This window comes from Passer domesticus, chromosome 3 (genome assembly GCF_036417665.1).
Source record: "Passer domesticus isolate bPasDom1 chromosome 3, bPasDom1.hap1, whole genome shotgun sequence".
Classification (NCBI taxonomy): Eukaryota; Metazoa; Chordata; class Aves; order Passeriformes; family Passeridae; genus Passer; species Passer domesticus.
Window position 1 is genome coordinate 44,086,502 of NC_087476.1, and position 21,983 is coordinate 44,108,484.

At 42.3% G+C, this 21,983-nt stretch overlaps 1 long non-coding RNA gene across 1 annotated transcript; it reads right to left on the minus strand.

Moving 5' to 3' along the window:
* Window positions 1-2,278: 2,278 nt before the first annotated feature.
* On the minus strand, window positions 2,279-5,471 carry LOC135298050 (uncharacterized). The gene is made up of 3 exons (XR_010360017.1): window positions 5,159-5,471; window positions 3,247-3,338; window positions 2,279-3,042 (listed from the first exon to the last, which is right to left on the minus strand). It is a non-coding gene; the product is annotated as an uncharacterized LOC135298050 (long non-coding RNA).
* Between the last annotated feature and the right edge of the window lie 16,512 nt (window positions 5,472-21,983).

Consider the following 21,983-nt stretch of genomic DNA (forward strand, 5'->3'; position numbering starts at 1 on the left):
GCCTAAATTTCATTTCAATCAGTTTTATTGTATAACTGTGAGGAGTTTGGTACCTGGATTTTAAAGTTAGGCCTAGATTGGGTGGACTTACTCCAATGCTGTAGAAGTCAGGATATCTTTCATACCAATCATTTGCAGATACATGGCTCAAATGAAGGTGATGGGAGGGAAAGATAAAATCTGGCAGAAATCACTCAATAGTGAAGAACGTCTGCAAGTATAGAGGTGGAGAAGTAGAGTTTTCTGGTAGTTGCATTTCAGCCATCATTTTAAAATTAGTTTTAATTTCACAACCACCTGTTTTAACAATTCAGAGCTCTATGAATTATTATACAATTGCTCTGGAAAGAAACATCCATTCAACATATCCATTTCAAAGTGTTGCTTGCAAAGGACTTTTCTTCATTCCACCTCTGAAACAATGAATGATTGGTCCCATAGGTACAGGAGCCTGGAAGCTCTGTGGATACAACAATTGCTGTGTAAAGTCATAATTTTTCCCCTTTTACTTATCCTTAGAATGCATATCAAAAGTATTACCTCTTTGTGCAAGGTGATTGCAAGCCGTTTAAGCTGAGGAGAAAGTGAGTCTCCCCACTCATTATGTGTAATTTTCTTTTGATTTGTTTTGATTCGTCTTAATGGGTATGGAACACCATGTAGGTGTGGGTGTAGATGATGGGGTGGGTAAATTTTATGGGGAATGAGCTGAGCAAGCAAGTTTGAAACTACTTCTCAAAATTACTCTTCATACAAACTCAGGGAGGCAATCAGACACTTGTTTTAAGAACCCTTTAACAAATCCCCATGCTCTGTTTAACAAAATTGTGAAATCAAAGGATTGTGCAGCCAAAATTAAATGGCCATGTCAGCTCCTTCAGCACAGGAATTTGACAACAATGTCTGTTGTCAATAAAATCATGTGCCTTCTAGCCCAGAAGATCACATACATCATGTGTTTCTGCTCACATCTAATGCTATTGACCCACCTCAGTGAGGCAGCCAGGGTTACCCTAGGCTGGCCTGGAGCTCTTGAGATCGAGGGATCAGTAAAGAAAGGAAGGATAAATATTGTAGACCAAGCCTATGGGTGTAAGAGGGCTTTCATCCTTCCCAGCTGTTCATGGTACCATCAGGAACTCAGTTAAAAGTCAACAAGCAGCTCTAACTCTTCTACAGTCCACTCCCACCCAGGAGGAGTTCAGGATGAGGACTTACAGGTAAATGCCTCAGCAAAATGTCTCTGTTGAAATCACATGGCCACAAAGATGAAGGGACTGGAGAAATGAAAGGGCGGGAAATTTCCTACAAGTAAGCAAGCGTCTGAATGTTCCTGAGTGTATCAACAGGTTGTCACAAGTCCTACAATCCCACCCAAAGAGCAGAAGGAACCTGTGAAAATTCTGCAGGGGGAACTCAAGAGCTTCTTTCAGTGGGAGGAAACAATCTGGCCTATAATTAAGTTTTCATCTCCTATTATTTATCCAACATCATAGCATCTCATCCAACATCTACCTTGCCGACGCTGTTTATTTAGTTAGTTCATTATATTTCTCTATAATTTGTTGCAGTTGAGCTGAACACAATAGCTTAGAAAAACACCATTCCAAACACTTTCATCATCGCAACTTTCTAAATGTCCCAGCCCTGCTTGTTGCCAAGCAGAGAAAGAAGCATTGCCATTTCTGTCACACTTGACTGCCATCATTTGCCCCTAAAAATCCACCCACACTAGCTCTGCTGTTCGTTCATCCTTTGTTAGTCTTCAGACAAGATGAATGTGGAGAGCAAAGGAAGACCTAAGGAAATGCATAAATGGGAAATGTAAAACAGAAAGAGATGAGTGATGGAAAGATAGTGACCCACATCTGACACACCCTGCTTTTCTAGATTGTAGTTTCACATTATTCTTTGTAAGCTGTATGTTGTTTTCTTGACTGGGACTGTGACCGTGTTTTGTGTGATGTGGTAATAAAGCTTCAGTTACAACAGGTGTGGGACCATTAAGCAAGACTGCAAGGGGTCTCTGATCAGCTACAAACATAAAAACTTGAATGAGTCTTGATTTACTGTGGATGAAACTGTGCCAGGACCTGCATCATGTATGTGCATCAGTTAGACATGCACAGACCTGTGACAGGCTTCTGTGCAGCAGTAAATACCATCCACAACAAATAAAACCAGGGAGACCTGGTGGTTCAAGTCCTTGTGTGCCGTGTAGATGATTGCAGACGGCCATCTTGGTATGAAAAACAACAAAATAATGAGGATCAGCAGGTCTGATTCTGATTTCAATTATATTTATGTAACCCAGGAGTGACTCCACCAAGATGTGGAGCAGTAATGGTGGATATGCAGTGGCAGGCCAAGATTCTGTCTTAGGTAAACAGGCTTCATCCATAGCACTGCCAAGGCATTGCAGACTGTTCAGTAATCGGAGATGTGACGGCAGCGTGGCCATGTTCTAGCCAGCTTCCAGAGTATGGCAGGGAATCTGCAGCTGTGCAGGCTATGGAAGGAGCTCCATATGTGTTTTGGAAGGAAGGAGCGAGAGCTTAAACCACGGTATCTTCCTGGCTCATGTGAGTGCTAGATGAAAGCTGGTTTCAGTACATCTCACGTGCTGCAATCCCAGCTCTGGCACAGTGTGGGCATAGTGCTGGAGGCTGGCAGACATAAACTGCACTTACTGTAAATCTTAGTAAAGAAATGCACTTCTTCAAGGTACACTCCAGGTAATTCCCAAGAAGTTTGAGATATTGCAGATGAGAAATCTTTCCACAGACACAGAAGGACTTTTTTTTCTCCTTTTTTCCCTTTTCTCTGGCAATCACATGAACCGAGGGATGGTTTTGATTCAGAATCTGGAGCAGATATGGGGAGGATTGATTCATGGTCCTTTTTTTTCACTTTTAATGGGCTGACAGACTCTGCTTCAGGCCTGTGTTCCAAAGGCCTGATCCAAAACCCACTAAAGACAATTCTTGTAGTAGAGTACAGTGTGCTGTGAATTTGGCTGTTAAGTAGTACTCAACTACCATTCTGTAAAAAAAGAAAAAAAAAAAAAGAATATCAGTTTTTCTTTTAATTACCACAATTATTAAACAAGCTCTAGAAAAACTACCATGCCTTCTTCCTGCCAGAGCTTCCTGTCCCCTTGTTCTGTGCCTTACTTTTCGGCAGTTTGGCACTCCCCACTCATAGATAACCTGGCTTCTGTCCTTGCCCTGTGGTAGGAATACTTGCCTGGTCCCATGCTGTGTTCTTTGTCTCCTTTTTTTTCTCTTAGCACTGTTCCCAGATGAGCTCACGTGAGCCACAGAAATGAAAAGGTTGCACTGCGTAACAGAAAAGAAAAATGTAAGCAACCAAGATGTTCCTGTGGCAGGAACATTTTCGCTCATCTTCTCCCATTGCAAAAATCTTTGGCATTTATATGCACGCACACACACACACCCTGCCCATGCTTTACTGTCCTCTTTGCTATAATGACTGCATAATATTGAAAAGTCCTGAGGGCAGGGTCCTACTGCATGGCTTGCACTCAAAAGCGTCGTGCATGCCTGGACTGTTGTTTTAATGATCAAGGTAAGGCTACCAGTCAACATACCACACTGAATAGGCATCTAGTTTGTAGTCAGAGCTTCAAAAAGTCCTTTTGAACACCCCACTCTAGAGCACTAGAGGTGTTTGTGCCATTTAAGCTTGCAGCCCTAGAACTGTGTAAATAACAAGGTCTATCAGTTAGCTGAGCTTATGAACTGAAAAATTTTGGGGCAGAAACATCACCATTTAAATAAATAATGTAATTAGAATGATCTAATTGGTCTTGCTGGAATGAAAACCTGTAAAGTGTCATTCATTCAACAGGAAATGTTACATTTGACTGAAAATTATACATTTCACTTTGGGAAATTTTGAAACATTCTAGGGACTGAAGAGGCAGATGACAGATATCTGGAATGGTTGAAGATGGAAAGAACCTCTGGAGATCATCTGGTTCACCCCACCCCTGCTCAAGCAGGGCTATCAAGAGTCAGTTGCCCAAGTTACCATGTCCAGGCAGCTTTTGAGTATCTACAGAGATGGAAACTCAGCAAACTCTTTGGGAAACCTGTGCAGTGCTCAGTCACCCCCACATTAAAAAAATATATCCTTATGTTCAGATTCATAAACATTTTACAGAGGGATTTTTGCTATCCTTCTCCCTTAAAACACCAGGACAAAAATTCAGAGGTAGGTTTTAATGTCTTTCTCTCTCAGCAGTAATTAATCAAGCAGTCTATGAGGATATCCTGAGACAGGAGACTGCAGTCACTTTCTTTATTTTACAGTGTAACTTGGCCTTCACTAGAGCAACACTGAAGGCCATTCTCTATTTCCCAGCAGGATGGCTTCATTGTCATGGCTCTTAAGCCAGTTCCCTCCCTTGCTACATGACTGTGTAAGTACTCTTAACATAAGCAGAACAGCTCCTACAGGAGAGACACACCTCTATGTATTTATAACCTCCCGGCTAACAGTGACTTGAGAGGTAGAATGTGTTAGTGCAGGTCTAAAGTCTCCACTGGTTCAAGGCAAAGATTTCCTTATGAGAACTTTAATCCAGGAAGTGTTTTGTAGGTATTTTGTGGAAGAGGTTGTTCTGCCTCCTCCTTTTGGAGCTATCCCATTTCTTATAAAACACCCAGATAGTCATGGAGGAAGAGTGTGAAGAATGACTCCTGGCATGCTAGTTAAAACATTCTCCTGGAAGGTGTGACATGCAGGACACTCAATCCTGCTCCAATTAATGCTTAATTGTTTACAAAAAGAGGGCCAGGTAAACAAGAATAAAAGCCCGGCCCTCAGCTTCTGTCTACTGGATTAACTGAGAGGTCACAGGTGAAGAGAAGGAGAGGTTGGAAGATCAGCGCCCCCAGTCCATACCACCATCTCCCACAGATTATACTTCTTCCTGTAAGTTGGCTAACCAGGGAACTCTTCCCCCACCAGCTCTGTGACCTCAGTCCTCTACTCCTGACACTATTTATGGGAGTCAGCCTCAACCCACAAATAGTTTCATGCTGACAAAAGGTTGCCCAACATATTGAGTCTCCACCAGAAAAAATTCACCCGCTCTGCAGGAGCATTCACAGCTGAACAGCCGCCCACGCACCTCCATCTCTGGAGTTCCCTTCAGACTGCTGGAGCAGGCCAGGTAGCTTTATCTCCACACTCCTTTAAGGCGCTGCTGTCAGATCGCCAGGCATTTGAAGGTGCTTTGACTGCAGTGTCTAATTTACCTGCTAAATGTTTGCACAATGCCAAGCACAATGGGGTCCTGACTCTGGCAGGGGTGCCCAGACACTGCTATCATTAACTGTAATTATGGCTGATTACCCAAATCACAGTTCACGTCATGGGGCAGGCTCTTCCCGGTGCTCAGAGGCCTCAGGGCTCCACCTGAGCGCCCAGGCGGGGCACCACACCCTGGGCCACCAGCCCTGCTCCCCACGGCAGGGGCAGCTGGCGGCTGGTGGGCAGCTGGCACCGTGGCCCCGGCTTCTGGGGGAGGAAGAAGAGGCTCGTGCCTTATCCTCTGCCTGGGGCTCTTGCATGTTTAATGGCGGTTCTGCCAAAATATTCTGGCAGTCTTTCCCTCAGGGCTCATTGGTAGCCAGTAGAAGTCAAGTTGTTTGCCAGGGCCTGTGCAATTAGTTGCTTTGTGGCAACCAAGAGGCTGCTGCCAACGTCTGCCAGTGTTGTCATGTCTTCCCCAGTCAGAGGGCATGAGGGATTCGGGGGCTGTATATGCGTCACCTCTTATGACAGGCTTATTAAAACAAAAAGATAATATGAAATGTTGGCTGCTTCCATCTACTAGGCCTTAATTTTGGCATATGCAAATTGGTAAGCGCTGCATATTGGAGAAAGTGTAGAGACGAAAATGATAGCTGCTAATTTTCACATACTTAATTAAATTTACTCTGATAATTATCACTCTGTATGTTTTAACGCTGTAAGAGCAACACATAGCCTGTGCACATATGGTAGCAAATATTTCAGAGACTGAGTCAGAAGATGTATGCCAAGCTGTCCTACATATATTTATCTGGACTTTAAAGTACGGTATTTTTCAAGACACTCCATGCACATCACTGGTATCTACTTGTCCAATGTCATACTCCTGCTATTTCTGGTCTTGTCTTTTCACTGCATTTACAAGAAACAAACTTAAATAGAAAATATTTCTGAAATGAAGTCTAGGCTAACAGATGTAACTCTTAAAGGCACAGCTGTTTTAGTCTGGGATAATTCTCTAAGCATCACTCAAATTACTTTACAAAGAAAGTCAAGCTTTACCTTCCAGGTGGAGAAACAGTGGCAGATCTGAGAGCAGGACATGGGATCCACAAGGTTTAGCATGGCAGACAAGCTTGAGAGAGTCACGTAAGACCTCATCTCTTTTTGGTCAATGAAGGTTCATCCCTCAAATTCATTGTTGTTTCATTGTTGTTACTCTCATCTGTCAAGTGTAGGTATTTCAAAAGCCCTCAGTAATATTTTCCATTATGTTGCCTAAAACTTTGCTGACATTTTGTCTTTGATTTTCAAAGTTAATTTTTTGAAATTTATATAAGATGGTGCTGTGTAATACTCTGGGCAATAAACTGTGAAAACTGCAGCAAACCAAAGCTCCAAGTCTGTGATTTCAATTCTGGTAGTGGGAGGATGTATTTTGCCCTTGGACAAGGCCTGATTAATTATGGTTGCTGTGGCACTGGGATATACCCAGCCCTTCTTCCAACTGAGATTAGAGTGGTTTTAAAATAAAGATTGCCGAAAAGCACAATAGCACTGAAGATTTGAAATTTTAGAGTTCAGCAAAAACGGTTCAACCTCCTTCCATGAGATTTTTTCCATCTCCTTTTTCCAATCTAAAATATTTTGCTGATATTGTGGATTTAGAATAAGTCACTTCCAAATACTTGTCATACAGCTCTTTTACACTTGCCTCTCAGACTTCCAGCTCACCACAAAACCAGGTCATTTGGCCCTTTTTTTTTTTTTCATGTATCCATCTAAGCAATTCTTTAAGTCCTACTAAGGTGGTTCACAATTACTTGCAAGATTTCATACAGTTATTTTGTACACAGGTAGCACTGAACAGGCAATTTCCCTTTAAGTGGTTTGGGAAATTTTTTTAATCAGAAAAATATTTATTTTAAACTTTCTTAAGTAGAAGAATTTGCCTGATGAAGTAGACCTTTCAAAGATGACAAGAGCCTTCCATTTTAATATGTATTAAAATGTAATTGTTTTTCACCTAGAAATTGTTCTCAATGTAGAATTTTGTACTAAGGAATAATTTTTAAAGTATAAAAATTTGAATTAATCTTTTTTGCTTAATTTTAATGAAATGTCTATCTTGCTTGATGAAATGTTTTGCCTCGATGCATATTTTCCTGATTAGTCTCCTGAGTTTCCGTCCAAGAGGACATCTTTTTTGTCATGTGTTAGGCAAGGAAAAAATGTTGAAATTTCAAAAACTCTCCACGGACAAGAAAGCTATTTCTCATTTTCCTCAGCTGCTAAGTACTTTGCTAGGCTAGGAGGGCGCAGTGATATACATAGGTGGCATTCCAGCAGTGAACTCGAGAGAGCAGCTGACTTTTGCAAGCTGTGCTATGTGAACCCAGACCTGAAGCATCCACTGTGCTCAGCCCCTCCATGCACTGGGTTGGGGTTAGCCACAGGGAGCAGAAGCTGTGCAGAAGTGGGGAATGTGGTCTCTGGGTGGCACCCAGGGATGTGGCTTACGGCATGTGAATCACTCAAACCTTTCTTCCAGTTCCTGAGGCAAAAAAGACAGAGTTCTCCTGAACATGACAAAATGTTGGTGGATGAAATGTAGATTTTGTTATAGAACTTATTGATCTCCCAACTATCACCACCCAATAGAAGGACCAGAACATGAAATGCAGAGCACCAAAAAACACCCTGAAGGTATACCCTTCCATCTGTGATACAGAGGAAGGTCCATGTATGTCCTTCTGAGTTTCATGAACAGAATGTACATCTTCTGCCTTAAAAGAGAAGCAGCAGACAGGATGTGTTGCCAGCCTTGGCATTTAACCTGAAGGTCAGCTATTGTTAGGTAACTCTTCTTCATAGCAGAAGACATCATATCCCAATTTTTCTCTAAACAAGAAGAAAAGGATTGTCTTCCCTAAAGTACTAAAGCTGTTGGTAAGTGCATTGGGTAATACTTTCAAAATGCTTATATCCTTTCTAATTGCAAAAAATATAATAAATTAAAATGAAAATTTAAAAATTGCACCATGCTGTCAAGAGCCATAAAATGACCTAACTTGATGGTGTAGCTCTGCTCTCTGTTTTGATTTTCAAAGCCATGTTTTCTCAGTAAAGCCTTCAAACACCAAAACCATCCAGCACTACAGATGTTTACAATTATGGGAAAAACCGGCTTTATTTATCAATCAGGATTTTTGCATCCCATCAGGTACCACAGGTATTGCTGGACACACAGCACTGGCATCATTTCTCTTCCAGGAGAGCAAGACACATCTGGGAGGCTGCTAGCCACATGCCAGCACCCCACAGTCTCATACATACACTGTGGCAGGGCAGGTGGCAGATAACGGGACAAGGCAGCCCAGGCTTTCTCCTTGCAGGCTGAGCAAAACCGGAGTGTCCTGTGCGGAGGTTGTGCCCACCTGGAAGTTTTGACTGAGAGGAAGAAGAAATTTTCCCTTTTCTGCAGCAATCCCACAGCAGCCAAGCAACCCCTGCTGCCCTCCTGGTGCCTGGAAGGCTCAGGCAAATGCCTCTGCTCATGGATACATCGATTCACAAGGAGCCCCACACTCCTCAGAGGGATCCCCCTCAGAGATCTACAGCACACACACCCTCCTGATGATCAGGTGGATCAGGTGGTGATGAGCTTGCTATGCATGTGTCAGCCATCTGTGTGGTACAAGTGCAGCTGATACAGTGATCCCAGCTGGGTCAGACTCACGTGCCTATCTTACATAGTACTCAAACCCTTATTGCTCCATGAGATTTTCCAGGAAGAGCTTTGGGCACCCTACAGTTAAAAACTCACTCTGAGTACAAAATGGTCTAAACTTGGAGAAGTATGTTGGAAAAATTATGTTTTGATGTATTGTCTTCCTGCTGGATACGTGCCACAAGAACATAAGAACAAAGATGGATAGTCTTCCTTCATGAGAGACTGAAGTTGTTTCAGCATTTCAAAGGAGGATCAGCACTGCAGGCACGCTTATCTTCCCTGTTAGGAAGACTATTTGTCCTTTTGTGGATTACAAATGAAAAGTCTCTGATTCTACTGTCACTTATGATAAATCAGCTGTAACTGAAGAGCAGACAATTAAGGTAGTATATCATGCTCGAACAAACCTGCCTGAGAAACCAACCTCATAGGGTGTCCCCCTCTCTGAGATGGAAGGACCTCACAAGGAAGACCTGAAGTAGACCAGGGTTAGCTGGGAAAGTACACAAGGAAAGTATCGCTGTACATCTGTCCCCTTCTCACCTCATTGAAAGGGAACTGTCCAAAACTGACAGGTTAATTGTGCCCTAAATCTGTCAAACAAAATAAGGATCTGGACTTGATGGAGTAAGTTCAAATGAGGGTCACAAAGATGACCAAAGGGCTGGGGTACCTCTCCCATGAAGACAGGCTGAGAGACTTTGGGTTGTTCAGACTGGAGAAAAGAAGGCTGCAAGGTGACCTTACAGCACCTTCCAGTACCTGAAGGGAATCTACAAGAGAGCTGGAGAGGGACTTTTTACAAGGACATGAAGAGATAGGACAAAAAGGAATGCCTTCAAACTGAAAGAAGACACGTTTAGGAAGAAATATAGATATTAGGAAAAATACTGTGAAGGAGGTGAGACCAATGAACAGGTTGCCCGGAGAAGTTGTGGATGACCCATCCCCGGAAGTGTTCAAGGCCAGGCTGGATGGGGCTTTGAACAGTCTGGTCTAGTGGGAGGTATCTAGACCTATGGTAGGGAAATCGGAACTAGATGATCTTTAAGGTCTCTTCCAACCCACACCATCCAATGATTTCTCTCCATCTGTCTCACAAAGGGTCTCAAGCTGAAATGTAATTCCTTACACTGTACATAACCCTATTTGGTCAATTCAGTGTAAACTGGCTTTGAACCTCTATTGAAAGTTAGGCTTTTCTTAACAGTGCAACCAGTACCCATCTCCTTGGAGCCATTAAAGTTTTTGTGAGGTGTACTTCCTCCCTTCCCTCTGGCCCAAGCACCCCCATTGTCAACCTCAGTGGCTTATGAAGATAATGCAGAGCCAGATGCCAAGGAGAGAGAGGAGAAATAAACGTGTGGTGAACTGTCTTCTTTTATAATGTCCAAAAGTGATGTGTGAAGGCTTGGCTGATTTAATGGAATCTGTCGTACTATGGCCGGAAAGAAGATGGATGAGAAAGTATTGCTCTTGTATTTTATCCACTGTATGAAACATCTGTTATGAAAAAATACATTTGGAAAAGAGTACTTTCAGCTGACTTCAGCTGTGTAAAAGCTAAGCATTTAGTTTCAACATTTCTAGAAAGGGCAATTCCAGAGGGCAATTGCATCCAATCTAAGGAGCTTTCAATTGTTTCAGGTACAAAGTTCTATGCTTCATCCTCTGGATTGCTCCTGTATCTGGAATATTGCTGCTTTGTATCAAATACTGAAATTACATCATCAATCTGTGCCTGAACAAGTTCAGTCTCCTCTTCTTCTGGCCCTTCTCTATGAACATTCAGGACTGTTAAATGTCTGGGCTATGCCCAGTTAATTAGCTTAAGGAGGAAGGTACATGGTACAATTTGGGTCTAACCTCTGTGGTAACATAGCCAGCGCTGTGGCACTCTTGTGCCATTTGAACACCTTTTTTAATCCCACCAAGCAAGGGAGTTTTGGCAGCACACTTACTTGTATTACCTTGAGGAAGAGGAAGGACAGCATTAAATTGCATTGTCTTTTCCTGGAGAGCTGCCAAAGGGAGATGTAAAAGGGGCATGGGTTCATTTTGAGACTGCACAGCTCTGGGTGAGGTTGGTGCGCTTCATGTGTTGGTGCACAACTCACAGAGAACTGACACAAATCCTCCTCTGCACTGAACCTGTAATAACTAATCCTATTTCAGAACTGAGGCACACTTTAACTTCTAAAAAGGAGAAAACTTAAAGTCTCGGGTCTTCAGAATATCTCATTGTACCTTTTTTATGTCATTCTTTAAAAAACAAACACAATGAACAAGAAAAGACTTTCAAAAGAAAGTCTGCCTCATGAAATGTAACTTTTCAATTTTTTATTTTCTTTAACATTAAATTAACATTGATTTTATTAAATTTATTCTACTCAGTTTAAATAAATTTCTAAAAGGATAATAAAAACCACAAAAACAGACAAACAAACCAAAAACACACACAAAAAAATCAGTGGCTTGCATGTATCTTCCAAGCAAAGATCCAGCACTAGGACTGTGATAGAAGCAAGTGCCATTATCAGACTGCATGGTCCATCACAGCCAAGCTCTCAAGATGTTCATAAAAATCTGATAACTCACTGTCATTGTGTTCAAGTGTGTGCATACATGAAAAACACATTTGCATCACAGGGAGAAGTGAATGGTAGACATGTGATAACCTCTGAAGAAGATACAGATATACCCCAGTGTAGCAAGAAACAGTTATGATTACTTAATGAAGAAGTCGACATGTGATCCTTTCTGCCTTGGCAAAAGTAACTTTAAAGCAGTCTTTTTTAATAGTCATGGGATTTGGAATTAGTGTATGTGCAGACCTCCAATAATTACATAATGGACACATCAGTAATGGAATAAAGAGAAAGGCAATTAGTTTTGATTAAAAGATCCTAGTCTCTTTTAATATCATTGGTAGGACATATGTCAACATCCAGAAACTATTTTTTTTTCCTTTTATTCATTTTTTTTTCAGAAAAGTAGATTTACCATGCTAGATTACATCATTTTCACATATATTCCACATGTGGCTTTTTTAAAAATTATAAACACAGATGCAGAACCATAGCTCATTTGGCTCCTGCCCCTGAGAGTGACAGCCATTCAACCACTAACTGCAAAAGAGCTGTGCTGCAAAACTAACATAACGTGTGTGCCAAGAGGAATTGTTTCCACTGGGAAGCAGAAATGAACTGATTCCAGGGTTCTTGATTCTTCATGTACTTTGCCTACTAAGGAGAGCAGGTCAGCACAGATAGTAACCTTCTGGACACATACCACTGGCCTAAGCAGCCAATGGATTCAAAGCTCCTTGTGGCAGTCAGCGACTGCCGTGTGTCTCATTAATGCTGTGCTTTACAACATTCCTGTAAGCATGTGAAACAGACTCTGTTTTCCCACTTTCTTACCCAATAGGTGTTTGAGATATTCCATATGCGTCAAAATCAAATAGGCTACAGGTTTTTTTTTCACAGAATCCGAGAGTGGTTGAGGTTGGAAGATGTCTCTGAAGGTCATTTGGTCCAACTCCTTACTCAAGCGTGGTTACCAAGAGCAAGTTGTCCACAACCATGTCCAGATAGCTCTTGAATATCTCTAAGGACTGTGACTCCACATCTCTGAGCAACCTGTCCCAGTGGTCAGTCGCTCTCAGAGTAACAAAGTGCTTTCTAATGTTCAGGCAGATCTTCCTGTGTTTCAGTTTGTGCTCGTTGCCTCTTGTGCTGTCTCTGAGCACCATGGAGAAGAGCTTTGCCCCTTCTTCTATCCACCTCCCCTTCAGGCATTTATATACATTAATAAGATCCAACTGAACCTTTTTTTTTCCCGAGCTGAACAGCCACATCACTCTCAGCCTTTTGTCATTGGAGAGATGCTTCAGTCCCTGATTTTGCAGAGAGATGTCTTTAGCAGCAGCAAGTGTGCTGTTTGAGCTTTTACAATTTCTTGTCTATCTATATGTCTAGCTACAGCATGTAAAACTCCAGAAACAAACTTTGTGTTTTTACTGGATGCTCAGTTGTGTTTAGGTCTCGTGTAGTACAAGACATGCATACACACCTTTCTCATGGAGACTTTTTCTTAATTAATTGTATCTTCTTATCAAATATAAGATCTCTGAAGGAAAGTGCTTCATTACTCTGCTTACAGAATTTTTAAAAATCCTGCAGTGATGAAGAAGGTACCAAACTCCCGCAGTCAGTTCATTTACTGTCACTGCAACAGACTGCTGGGTTTTACCAGATAGAGATTTTTTGGGTGGCATTTTTCAACTTCAGATTCTGAGTAACATATTTTTGCGAGCTAACAGGCACAAATGGGCAGACTTTTAAAATTATTTAGGAACCTGTCTGATGTCAAGGGCAGTTAGGTGTCCAAGTGTAGTTAAATATCTGGGCCAGAAGAAGAGCAAAGCCAGCTAAACCAGCTAGTAGGGCTATCACAGGGAATAGGTGGTGTCTCTGAGCAGCCTAGAATTAGCATAGACTAAACCAGATTGAAAGCAGGGCCTGGCTTTTTAATAAGTGTTTGTCTAGTGACTCACATCATCAAGGCCCCCACCTCTAACTGGAGCTTTTCACACTGAAGCTGCTGGGATGCTATTACTAATAATAGTATCAGGAGCCACACCACACAGGGGTAGATAGGTACCTGGCAGTCGCTGCAGCGTAATAGGGTGTAGCCAGCTCCAAAGGGGCTCTGGACAAGTTCCACCTCGATGATAGAGCTTGGGCTGCTCTCCACAGCTCTTTCAGATTGCATCTAAACACTCCTCCCTGGAACAAAGTCCTCAGGCACTTCTCTGCTTCAAAGCCTGCCTGGGATAATAAGAATGAACAAACGCTTTGTCGTACGTGTTGGAAGGAAGAAGGAAGACGCATTTCTTGAGTATGAGGCTCTGTGTAAACATAGGCTCTTCTCTGAGTCTCTCAGCTCTGTCCAGTCTTCCCACAGTTAGTGCTGTGTTATGCTTTGCAGCAGCTGTCTGTGTTTATACTGGGGATAGATCACTGTAGACCCACAGTGCAATTCCACCTGCAAAGCCTCTAGACCTGCTTGCACCAAGTCTTCCTAGCCTTGCTCTGCAACTGCATGGGGTACCCTGCAACCTGAGGATAGGCACAGCTCTGACAGCTCACAAAATGCTCTATAATGTGCTCCCAGGGTCTTGGGAGTCTTTTCAGATATATATTCCTCCATCTTTCCCCAAGTGCAGACTGCAGTCGGAGGAGTGATGATAGCTGGTAAGTGATACAAAGTGAATGGAGTCTCCCTTGACAGCTTTTACGCACTCCTGGTGAGATCCCCATTAGAGAGGGAGAAGCCAAATGCACCCTCATTGCTTTTGTACCTTCCTGAAGCTATTCAGGTGGTCCTGACAATAAAGGAAAATAAGTCTTCCTTGTTTTCTCACTAACATTCATTTCTCTCATGTCAGATGGCAGGTTAAGAAAATCAATTGCCACCAAAAGTGGCAGCTTTTAAGAGGGAAGTGAGAAGATTTGGGATACTCCCACCACAACCCAAAGCATTGTGCTTTCTGGTTATAGCTGGGCTGCAGTGGGCAACACAAAACGGAGAGAAAGGAAATAGCACTGGAAGCTTTATGGAGTAGAAAACAAACAGGCAATGAAAGGGTGTGTTCCTGAAATCCTTCAAAGGGTGTTAACTCTTTCATAAGGAGACTAATGACTCCCCCTGAAGCTGGTAGTTTCCTCTCTGCCTTGTTAGGATTAATTCAGTGGGCCAGATTCATCCCAGGAATCCTTCCATTGAAGTCACTGGAGTGGTACCACCAACAACCACAGCAAAACAATAAGCCAAACACTGTGTATATGAGGAAAATAGCTGTCCTGAAACTTTCTAGAAAACTTGGTTATGGCCCTGCCAAACTCTCCTGCAACTTTTCGTTTCTTATGTGAATGGAAATGAAATTTATCAAAAGGAATTTAAGGAAATACACTCTAGCCTAATGTTGGGTTTGCCATATAGACAGCAGAATCAGTAGTCAAAATGCTCATATCTAAGAATGGTTCAAATGGAGCTTGTGGAAGGACTGGAACATGAGAGACATGACAGACCACACCTGGAACCATATGAGGTTGCAGGTTGCTCCCCAAACATTTTCTTTCCAACAAATGAGCTGCACAAGCTGCCTTATGTGGCTGTGCATTTTTACCAGGACTGAGGACACATCCCCACCTCTGCTCCAGGGATGGCCTGATAGCCAGATGGACACACTCACCTGCAGCCTCCATTCTTCCTCAAGACTGAGGACAGCACAGGAGCTCCATCTCCCTCTTGCCAGTTCTACCTCACCCTCTTGCCTTACACACTAGGATACATAAAGGGTGGGTGCCAGAGTGGCAATCATTTTCTCCTCTATGCTGTGTTGTGAAGACTGTGCCTTCTCTGGTTATTTCACAGGATCTCAGTTAGGCTGCAGGTGGACAGGGTGCTTCCCTAGAAAACCTGCTGCTCTGCAGTGCAGGCTCCTCCAGAATCTCATCATCACTACTGCTGCCTGTTGACCAGCTCTTGGTGGCTTTCTGCTCAGCACACAGGATCTTTGCATCACCCTGCTGAGGTGCCCAGGGATGCTGAAGTACCCCAGGGTGTGGTCCTCCATCTATACTTTTTGGCTACAAAACAAGCTTGCGAGTGCCCTGCTCTCCCTCACGCTTTATTTCCGCCCTCCCAGCACCACCTCAGTCATGCTGACACAACTGCTGACAAAGCCACCACCCTTCAGCCAGGTTGCTGCAATGCCCTGCAGTGAGGGGTACAAGAAGGGAAAGGAGCTGGAGGAAACAGCCTGGGTGGAGCATGTGGGAGTGGAATGACTGGATTTCTATCCAGTGGTCTACATGGACAAAGCAGGGCCTTGGTACTCTGTGTTTCCATGCACACATCACAGGTCTGGAGCAGAAGGATTGCAGCACCAACCTTTCAGTGCCTTCACCTTTCTAAGCCTTACTTTTCTTTCCTGTCTTCAAACCTGATTTACTGTGCTTGAAGCAAGGAGAAGATCAAGCAAGACAGGATGGCAGGAACAAAACATTGTCTGGTCAGGTGTTACAACTGAGGCAAAAACAAAACTCTGGAGATATGTTACTGTCCATGAGTTTTAATAGAGCATTTGCACCCAGATCCAAGTCACTACTATCTGCCTTTCCTGAGAAAGAAACAGAGACAAACAAGCAGGCAGAAGGCAAGTGAGGAAAAAAGGTTTTGTGCTTTGGGAGATAGATGCCTCCTGATTTCAGGGCTGGTTTTCAAATAAGAACACATCTCTCTGCTTGTTCTCTCAGCAGGTCATCCAAATGTTGCCAAGCACCAGATGTTTGAAGTGGCAAATCATTTGGAGATTTAAATTTTTTTAATGCTGATCTGCTTCTGATAGGGTTCTTCTTGATTTTTCTTTTTACTTAAGTCTCTTCTACTCCTAAGCAAAAGCTCAAGTTCAGCTGAAAAACTGTCCTGTAAAAGTGGGAGTGAATGTCTGTACGTGTTGGAGGGGGGAGACAGTGAGAGAAGACCTTCTTAGCAGTTGTGTCCTTGAATTCCAGAGGTTCTTGAACTCTGAGGACTGAGAGTTGGCTCAAGCTTTTCCATCTGTCTGCTGACTCATGTTCTCTCCAACAAGGAAGAGACAGTGAGGGAAAGATTACTCTGAACATGGGCTTCTCTCTCATGGCTTCCACAATCTTGAGCTCATCAAGTTTTCCTATTTCTTCACAAACTTCCTGGTAGGTTGGTGTTCCCTGGGTTGGTTATGTGGCACACTCCCTTGAGCAGCATTATTTTTTTACTTGAAAACTCTTAGAGAATTCCAGCAGTGATTTCTCATTATTTTGAAAGACTTGGTAAAGGTGCTAGATAAAACATGTATGAAATATCCTGACATATGAAATATCCTGAAATACCATGAAATGTGACGTGTAATGGTGGAATGAGTAGGATTTTATTTCCCCTATCTTTTAGCTGCCTTTCAGTTTCTCCAAAACTCATCTGTGCCCAGAGGTATTGTTGATGCAGCTTGTTGAAAAGGAAATATTCACTGATAACAAACTTTGACAAACATATTCCACCCTCAAGAACTTTCTTGGTGTAAAATGGGCATTTATTCTTCAAGCCTGGAGGAAACATGAATATTTTGACAATACCCTAGCTGAATTTATTTTTTATTGGAAAATATCTCCTAGGTTTGGGTGGGGGGGATGTGGAAAGAAAAATAGTTTTATTCTTGAAAAATTAATCTGTATTGTAAGAAAAGTAATCCTGCCAGAATAAATATTTTTAATTCAGAACTGAATAACCATGGAGACATCTGATCTGGAAACATCACAAAACAGCTTAACCTACAATTGCTGTGCCAGCCAGTTTCTTTGTGGAGGGATAACTTACCAGTTTTGTTTGGCTTATAATGGGTAATAAATGAATTACACAACACATAGTGATTATTTGCGGCACCTGAGCAAAGAAGATTCCTGTGTTTTGAATGGATCTAGAAACACTCTGACATCTCCAAAAAGGTTTTGATTCATTACTATGAAGTCAAAAGTCTTCTGAGGTTTGGTCACTACCAGCTAACATATTTTTCCCGGGCCATTTCTAGTCAACAGTTGTTTAAAATCTTGTTAGACGTTATAATGCCAACCTCCCCTTTCTCTTATGAAAAGTACTCTTGGAAGTGAAAGACCACATATTTCTGTCTTTGCTCGACAGCAGTCAGTTACAGGCAGCTTTAGGAAGTGTGCAGTAACGTGAGCCTACATGAGACCAGACTGTGTGCTACGGGGGTTTTGTCTGATTTTTCAGTCCACAGCTTCAATGAGAAAAAAATGACATAGGCATTTCATGGTTTTACCATCAATAATTCCAACCTTTTACATCTTACTTCATAGTCATTTTAGACTGTGCAAAGTGAGTTAAAAGTGGAGGTACCAATCAGACCGATAGTATTTTACTCCTACTCTGCGGGGCTGATAGTGACTATGCAAGGTTGCAGGTAATGGAGAATCATGGTCTTTCTTTTTCCATGAAAGGGACTAGACTCTACCACTCCCACTCAGGCTGAAGTCTTAGTTTTGCAATAGGGGAACTTGAGCAGAAACGCCAGTGGAAGGTGTTCACGTTTGCCACCCCCACCTTCAACCGCATCTTTCCAGGTATCAGCAAACTACCCCCACATTAGCAAGCTTAGCTGAGTTTGAGAATACCCCCCCATTTTCCACTGTTGTTTTTCTCCTCAGTGGCTCACGGAGGAGACAGCATTACTCTGGGGGTGAGAGCAGGGCACGCTGAGTTAGGGGGAAGCACCTTCCATAGCACTGGCCCTGCTGTGTGGGTAGCAACGGCAGCTGAATGCATTTTGTCCTTACCTGAGCCAAAGGCAGCTCAGAGTCCTTGGGGTCTCCCCATACACAATCCTGCCTTCTCACACCATGGCAATGGAGGCCTGTTAGAGAATGGGCTCTGCTTCCCTTTTGTATCCCTCTCTCACTGGGGGACCTTCTGGCACTCCTGCTCCCTTTTCTTCTCCCAGCCCTGCCAGTGTCTCAGGACTGCACCTTCTCAAAGATTGTGTGCTTTCTCAGTGATTGTCACAGGCCTAGCTTACACCAACACACAATATAGGGGTAACTGCAGCAAGAAAGGAAGAATTTCGTCTGCAGAAAACTAAACTGGATGATTCACCAAGTTCTCAAGTTCTTATTCAGATTCTATGGGTCTGGTGTGAGAATTTCCAAGTGAAGAATTAATCCTCCAAATGCTTCCTTAAGTGAGGCCACTTGCTGATGCCAACAGTGAACTTGTGCACAACAACTTCATGCATGAGAAGACCTAGACACAGCAACATTTTTCGTGCCAAAAGAGTTGTTAGGATGATGCTGCTATTTTCTATACATTTTTCTTTCATTCTTCCTGAAAAGTCCAAAACAATGATCCAAATTTCATTCAGACACAGTCAAAATACCTCCCCATAAGCCAGGACTTCCAGTACACAAAGCACTTCTCAGACATCCATTAATCCTCAAAACAGCCTGTGAGGTAGGAAATTGTCAGTGTTATTATCCCCACTTCACAGGTGGGGACTCTGATGCAGGGAGATTATGTGATTTGCCACGGGCTACACAGCAAATCCATGCCAGACCCAGGATTAAAATTCAGCAGCACCTGACATCTGGGCAAATACTCAAGCCCTGGTCTCTGCTGCCTCTAGAATACGTGTCTTAAGCAGGTCTCCTGGTGAGCATTCATAATCAAGCACTGTATGTCCCTGTATAGCACAAGGGTGTACACACATACCAGAATGTACAAATCTAGGCAAAGCACAGGCTAAAACATGCCAGTTTGAAGACATCTCCCCAGAAGTCTAAAGGAAGACCTGCACAGCCAACTTTTGAAAGTTTTATATTGCTAGTTAACTTCAAACAAAGAAGTAAAGTCTGGTACATAAAGTGTTTTGTGTTATGCCAACAGACATAAAGGATATTATTTAGATCAGTGTTTTCCCGTACATTTGCTTTCTAAAGAAAATGCACAGACTGGCCCATGTTCAAGAGCAGACAAAATTGATTTCCTTGTGCTGGGAAACACAGATTGGTTCCCTGAATTTGAAAGAAACACCATAAATTTTCATGTAAGAAGTTAATATTTCTGACAACTTTCTTCTGCTTTGAAAGAGGTAGATAAAATATACCATTTGTTGCTCCAGTAGCATGCACATGTTTTTGTCTCTTTTTTTACTGCTGAGTTCTCCTTGTCAGTTCGTTCTGGAAACCTCTGATCACAAAAGTTGAATGTTTTTGGTTTTCCACAGTGGAAAGTACTTGTTTGCTGGATCTGCCCTGTCAGCTCTTGCCAAAATGTGTTGTTGTTCATTTTGCATCTCAAAGATTGTCATTGAAAGATTAATTTCTATACTTGGGAGAAAGAAAACATTTTTTCTGTTTTTTTTTCACATTTTGTGTGCAAGTTATTTCTAATGAACACTGGAAAGGACAAAACAATATAAAAAGTGGCAATGAATGAGAAGGTTTTGGATCAGATTTCTTCTCTGGCACTGGCAGACACTCCCTTTATGTCATCTCATCATACCTGGCCCACGAGATTGTGCATTTGAATAACAGCACCATATCAGACCCTTCCTCCTCTAACCTGAATCAATACGGAGCAGCCACTCATTCATCTATATCTCCAGCAGCACAATCCACTTTCCCTGATTCCTCAAAGCTTTTCTTTCTCACCACAGCTCTGTCTTCTTCAGTCTTACCTACTCACTTCTCACGTTTCTGCTTCCTTTTGTGGAAGCCTTCGAGATATATTAGAATCAGAGAGATTAAGAGAGAGGAGAAGGCTAAAAAATAAACTGTAAGAGGTTCTTTCACAGGAAAAAAAAATAGAATAATAACAATTTTCTACATTTTAAAAGCTTTTAAATTATATTGATACATATATTCCTACAAAAGAATTTATTTTATTTGCTTAATTAATTTTGCACTGCTACATATATTCTGCCTAAAATTAAAAAAAAAAAAAATGCAGTATGATAGTCACGTCTTAATGGCATTCAGATATTTCCTGCAAAGCACATTGTAACACTAGCAGGAAAAATTTTGGAAGCTGCACTTCTAAAGAAAGTATTCCAAAACAACCAGCCACAGTTCATCTGTCCCTATTAAAGCAGATTATCTATGCTATTAGCCAGTGGATCCTTCCCAGTTCACTCCACACATATACCACTTGCTCTCTTCTAAATACTCTTTAGGGGGTTTTTGATTTTTCTAACCTGTTCCATACAACATAGAGCAACATGACCATTTCAGTCACTAGGATTTATTCTTACATTTTCTTTTTTTCTTTTCTCCATTCAGTTTATTTCTTTTGTTGTTTTACTCCTTCCTTCCTTCCTTCCTTCCTTCCTTCCTTCCTTCCTTCCTTCCTTCCTTCCTTCCTTCCTTCCTTCCTTCCTTCCTTCCTTCCTTCCTTCCTTCCTTCCTTCCTTCCTTCCTTCCTTCCTTCCTTCCTTCCTTCCTTCCTTCCTTCCTTCCTTCCTTCCTTCCTTCCTTCCTTCCTTCCTTCCTTCCTTCCTTCCTTCCTTCCTTCCTTCCTTCCTTCCTTCCTTCCTTCCTTCCTTCCTTCCTTCCTTCCTTCCTTCCTTCCTTCCTTCCTTCCTTCCTTCCTCCACCAGTATGTATTTTTCTCCTTGATTTTGTCACTGTACTTTATGTCACATCTTTTGCACCCAGAGGAGAATTGCTGACACTGGAGATCTTTGTGAAGACAAGTCACACCACTCATAACTGTAATGAAATTATTCTTCGTCTGCAAAGGTATTCATTGAGGGCTGCCTATCTTGTACTTGGGTTTGGCTTTAAATGCAATGTTTGAAACTGCTTCTTGAGCTTATGTCATTGAGCAGTGCAGTTAAAGTCCTTGTAAACAGACACATTGTCCCTTTTGAAGCACAGGGAAGAGCAGAAGACCAGTGAAAATGCAGTGCAAGCTGCTCCCCTTGAGCACGGGGAGGCGAGTTGCTGACCCTGTGCTTGAGAGACACGTAAGAACTCACTGGCTCCCCAAAGTCCAGTTCCCTCAAGAGCTGTATCAGCCCTTGACAGCTGGTTTGATAGCACATAGTCAGAGTCATTTTAGAGATAAGCAGTGCTCATACCTACTAAGACTGCAAGGACCAGACATTAAAATGCAGCACTACCTCATGCCAGGACTCCTCTGTCTGGTCTTAGTCATGCAAATATAGCAATGGTAATATTAGAAATATTGCTTAAAGTTTATTTTCTTTGCTCTCCTCATTTAAAGATAAGAATGCCCATGATTTTCAAATCATTCAACTGCGCTGGATAAATGTTGCAGTTGTGGGTGTGCCAATTAAAGTTAATTATTACTTGACTGATCTGACTTAGCATTGGGATGTCTGGTAGAACTG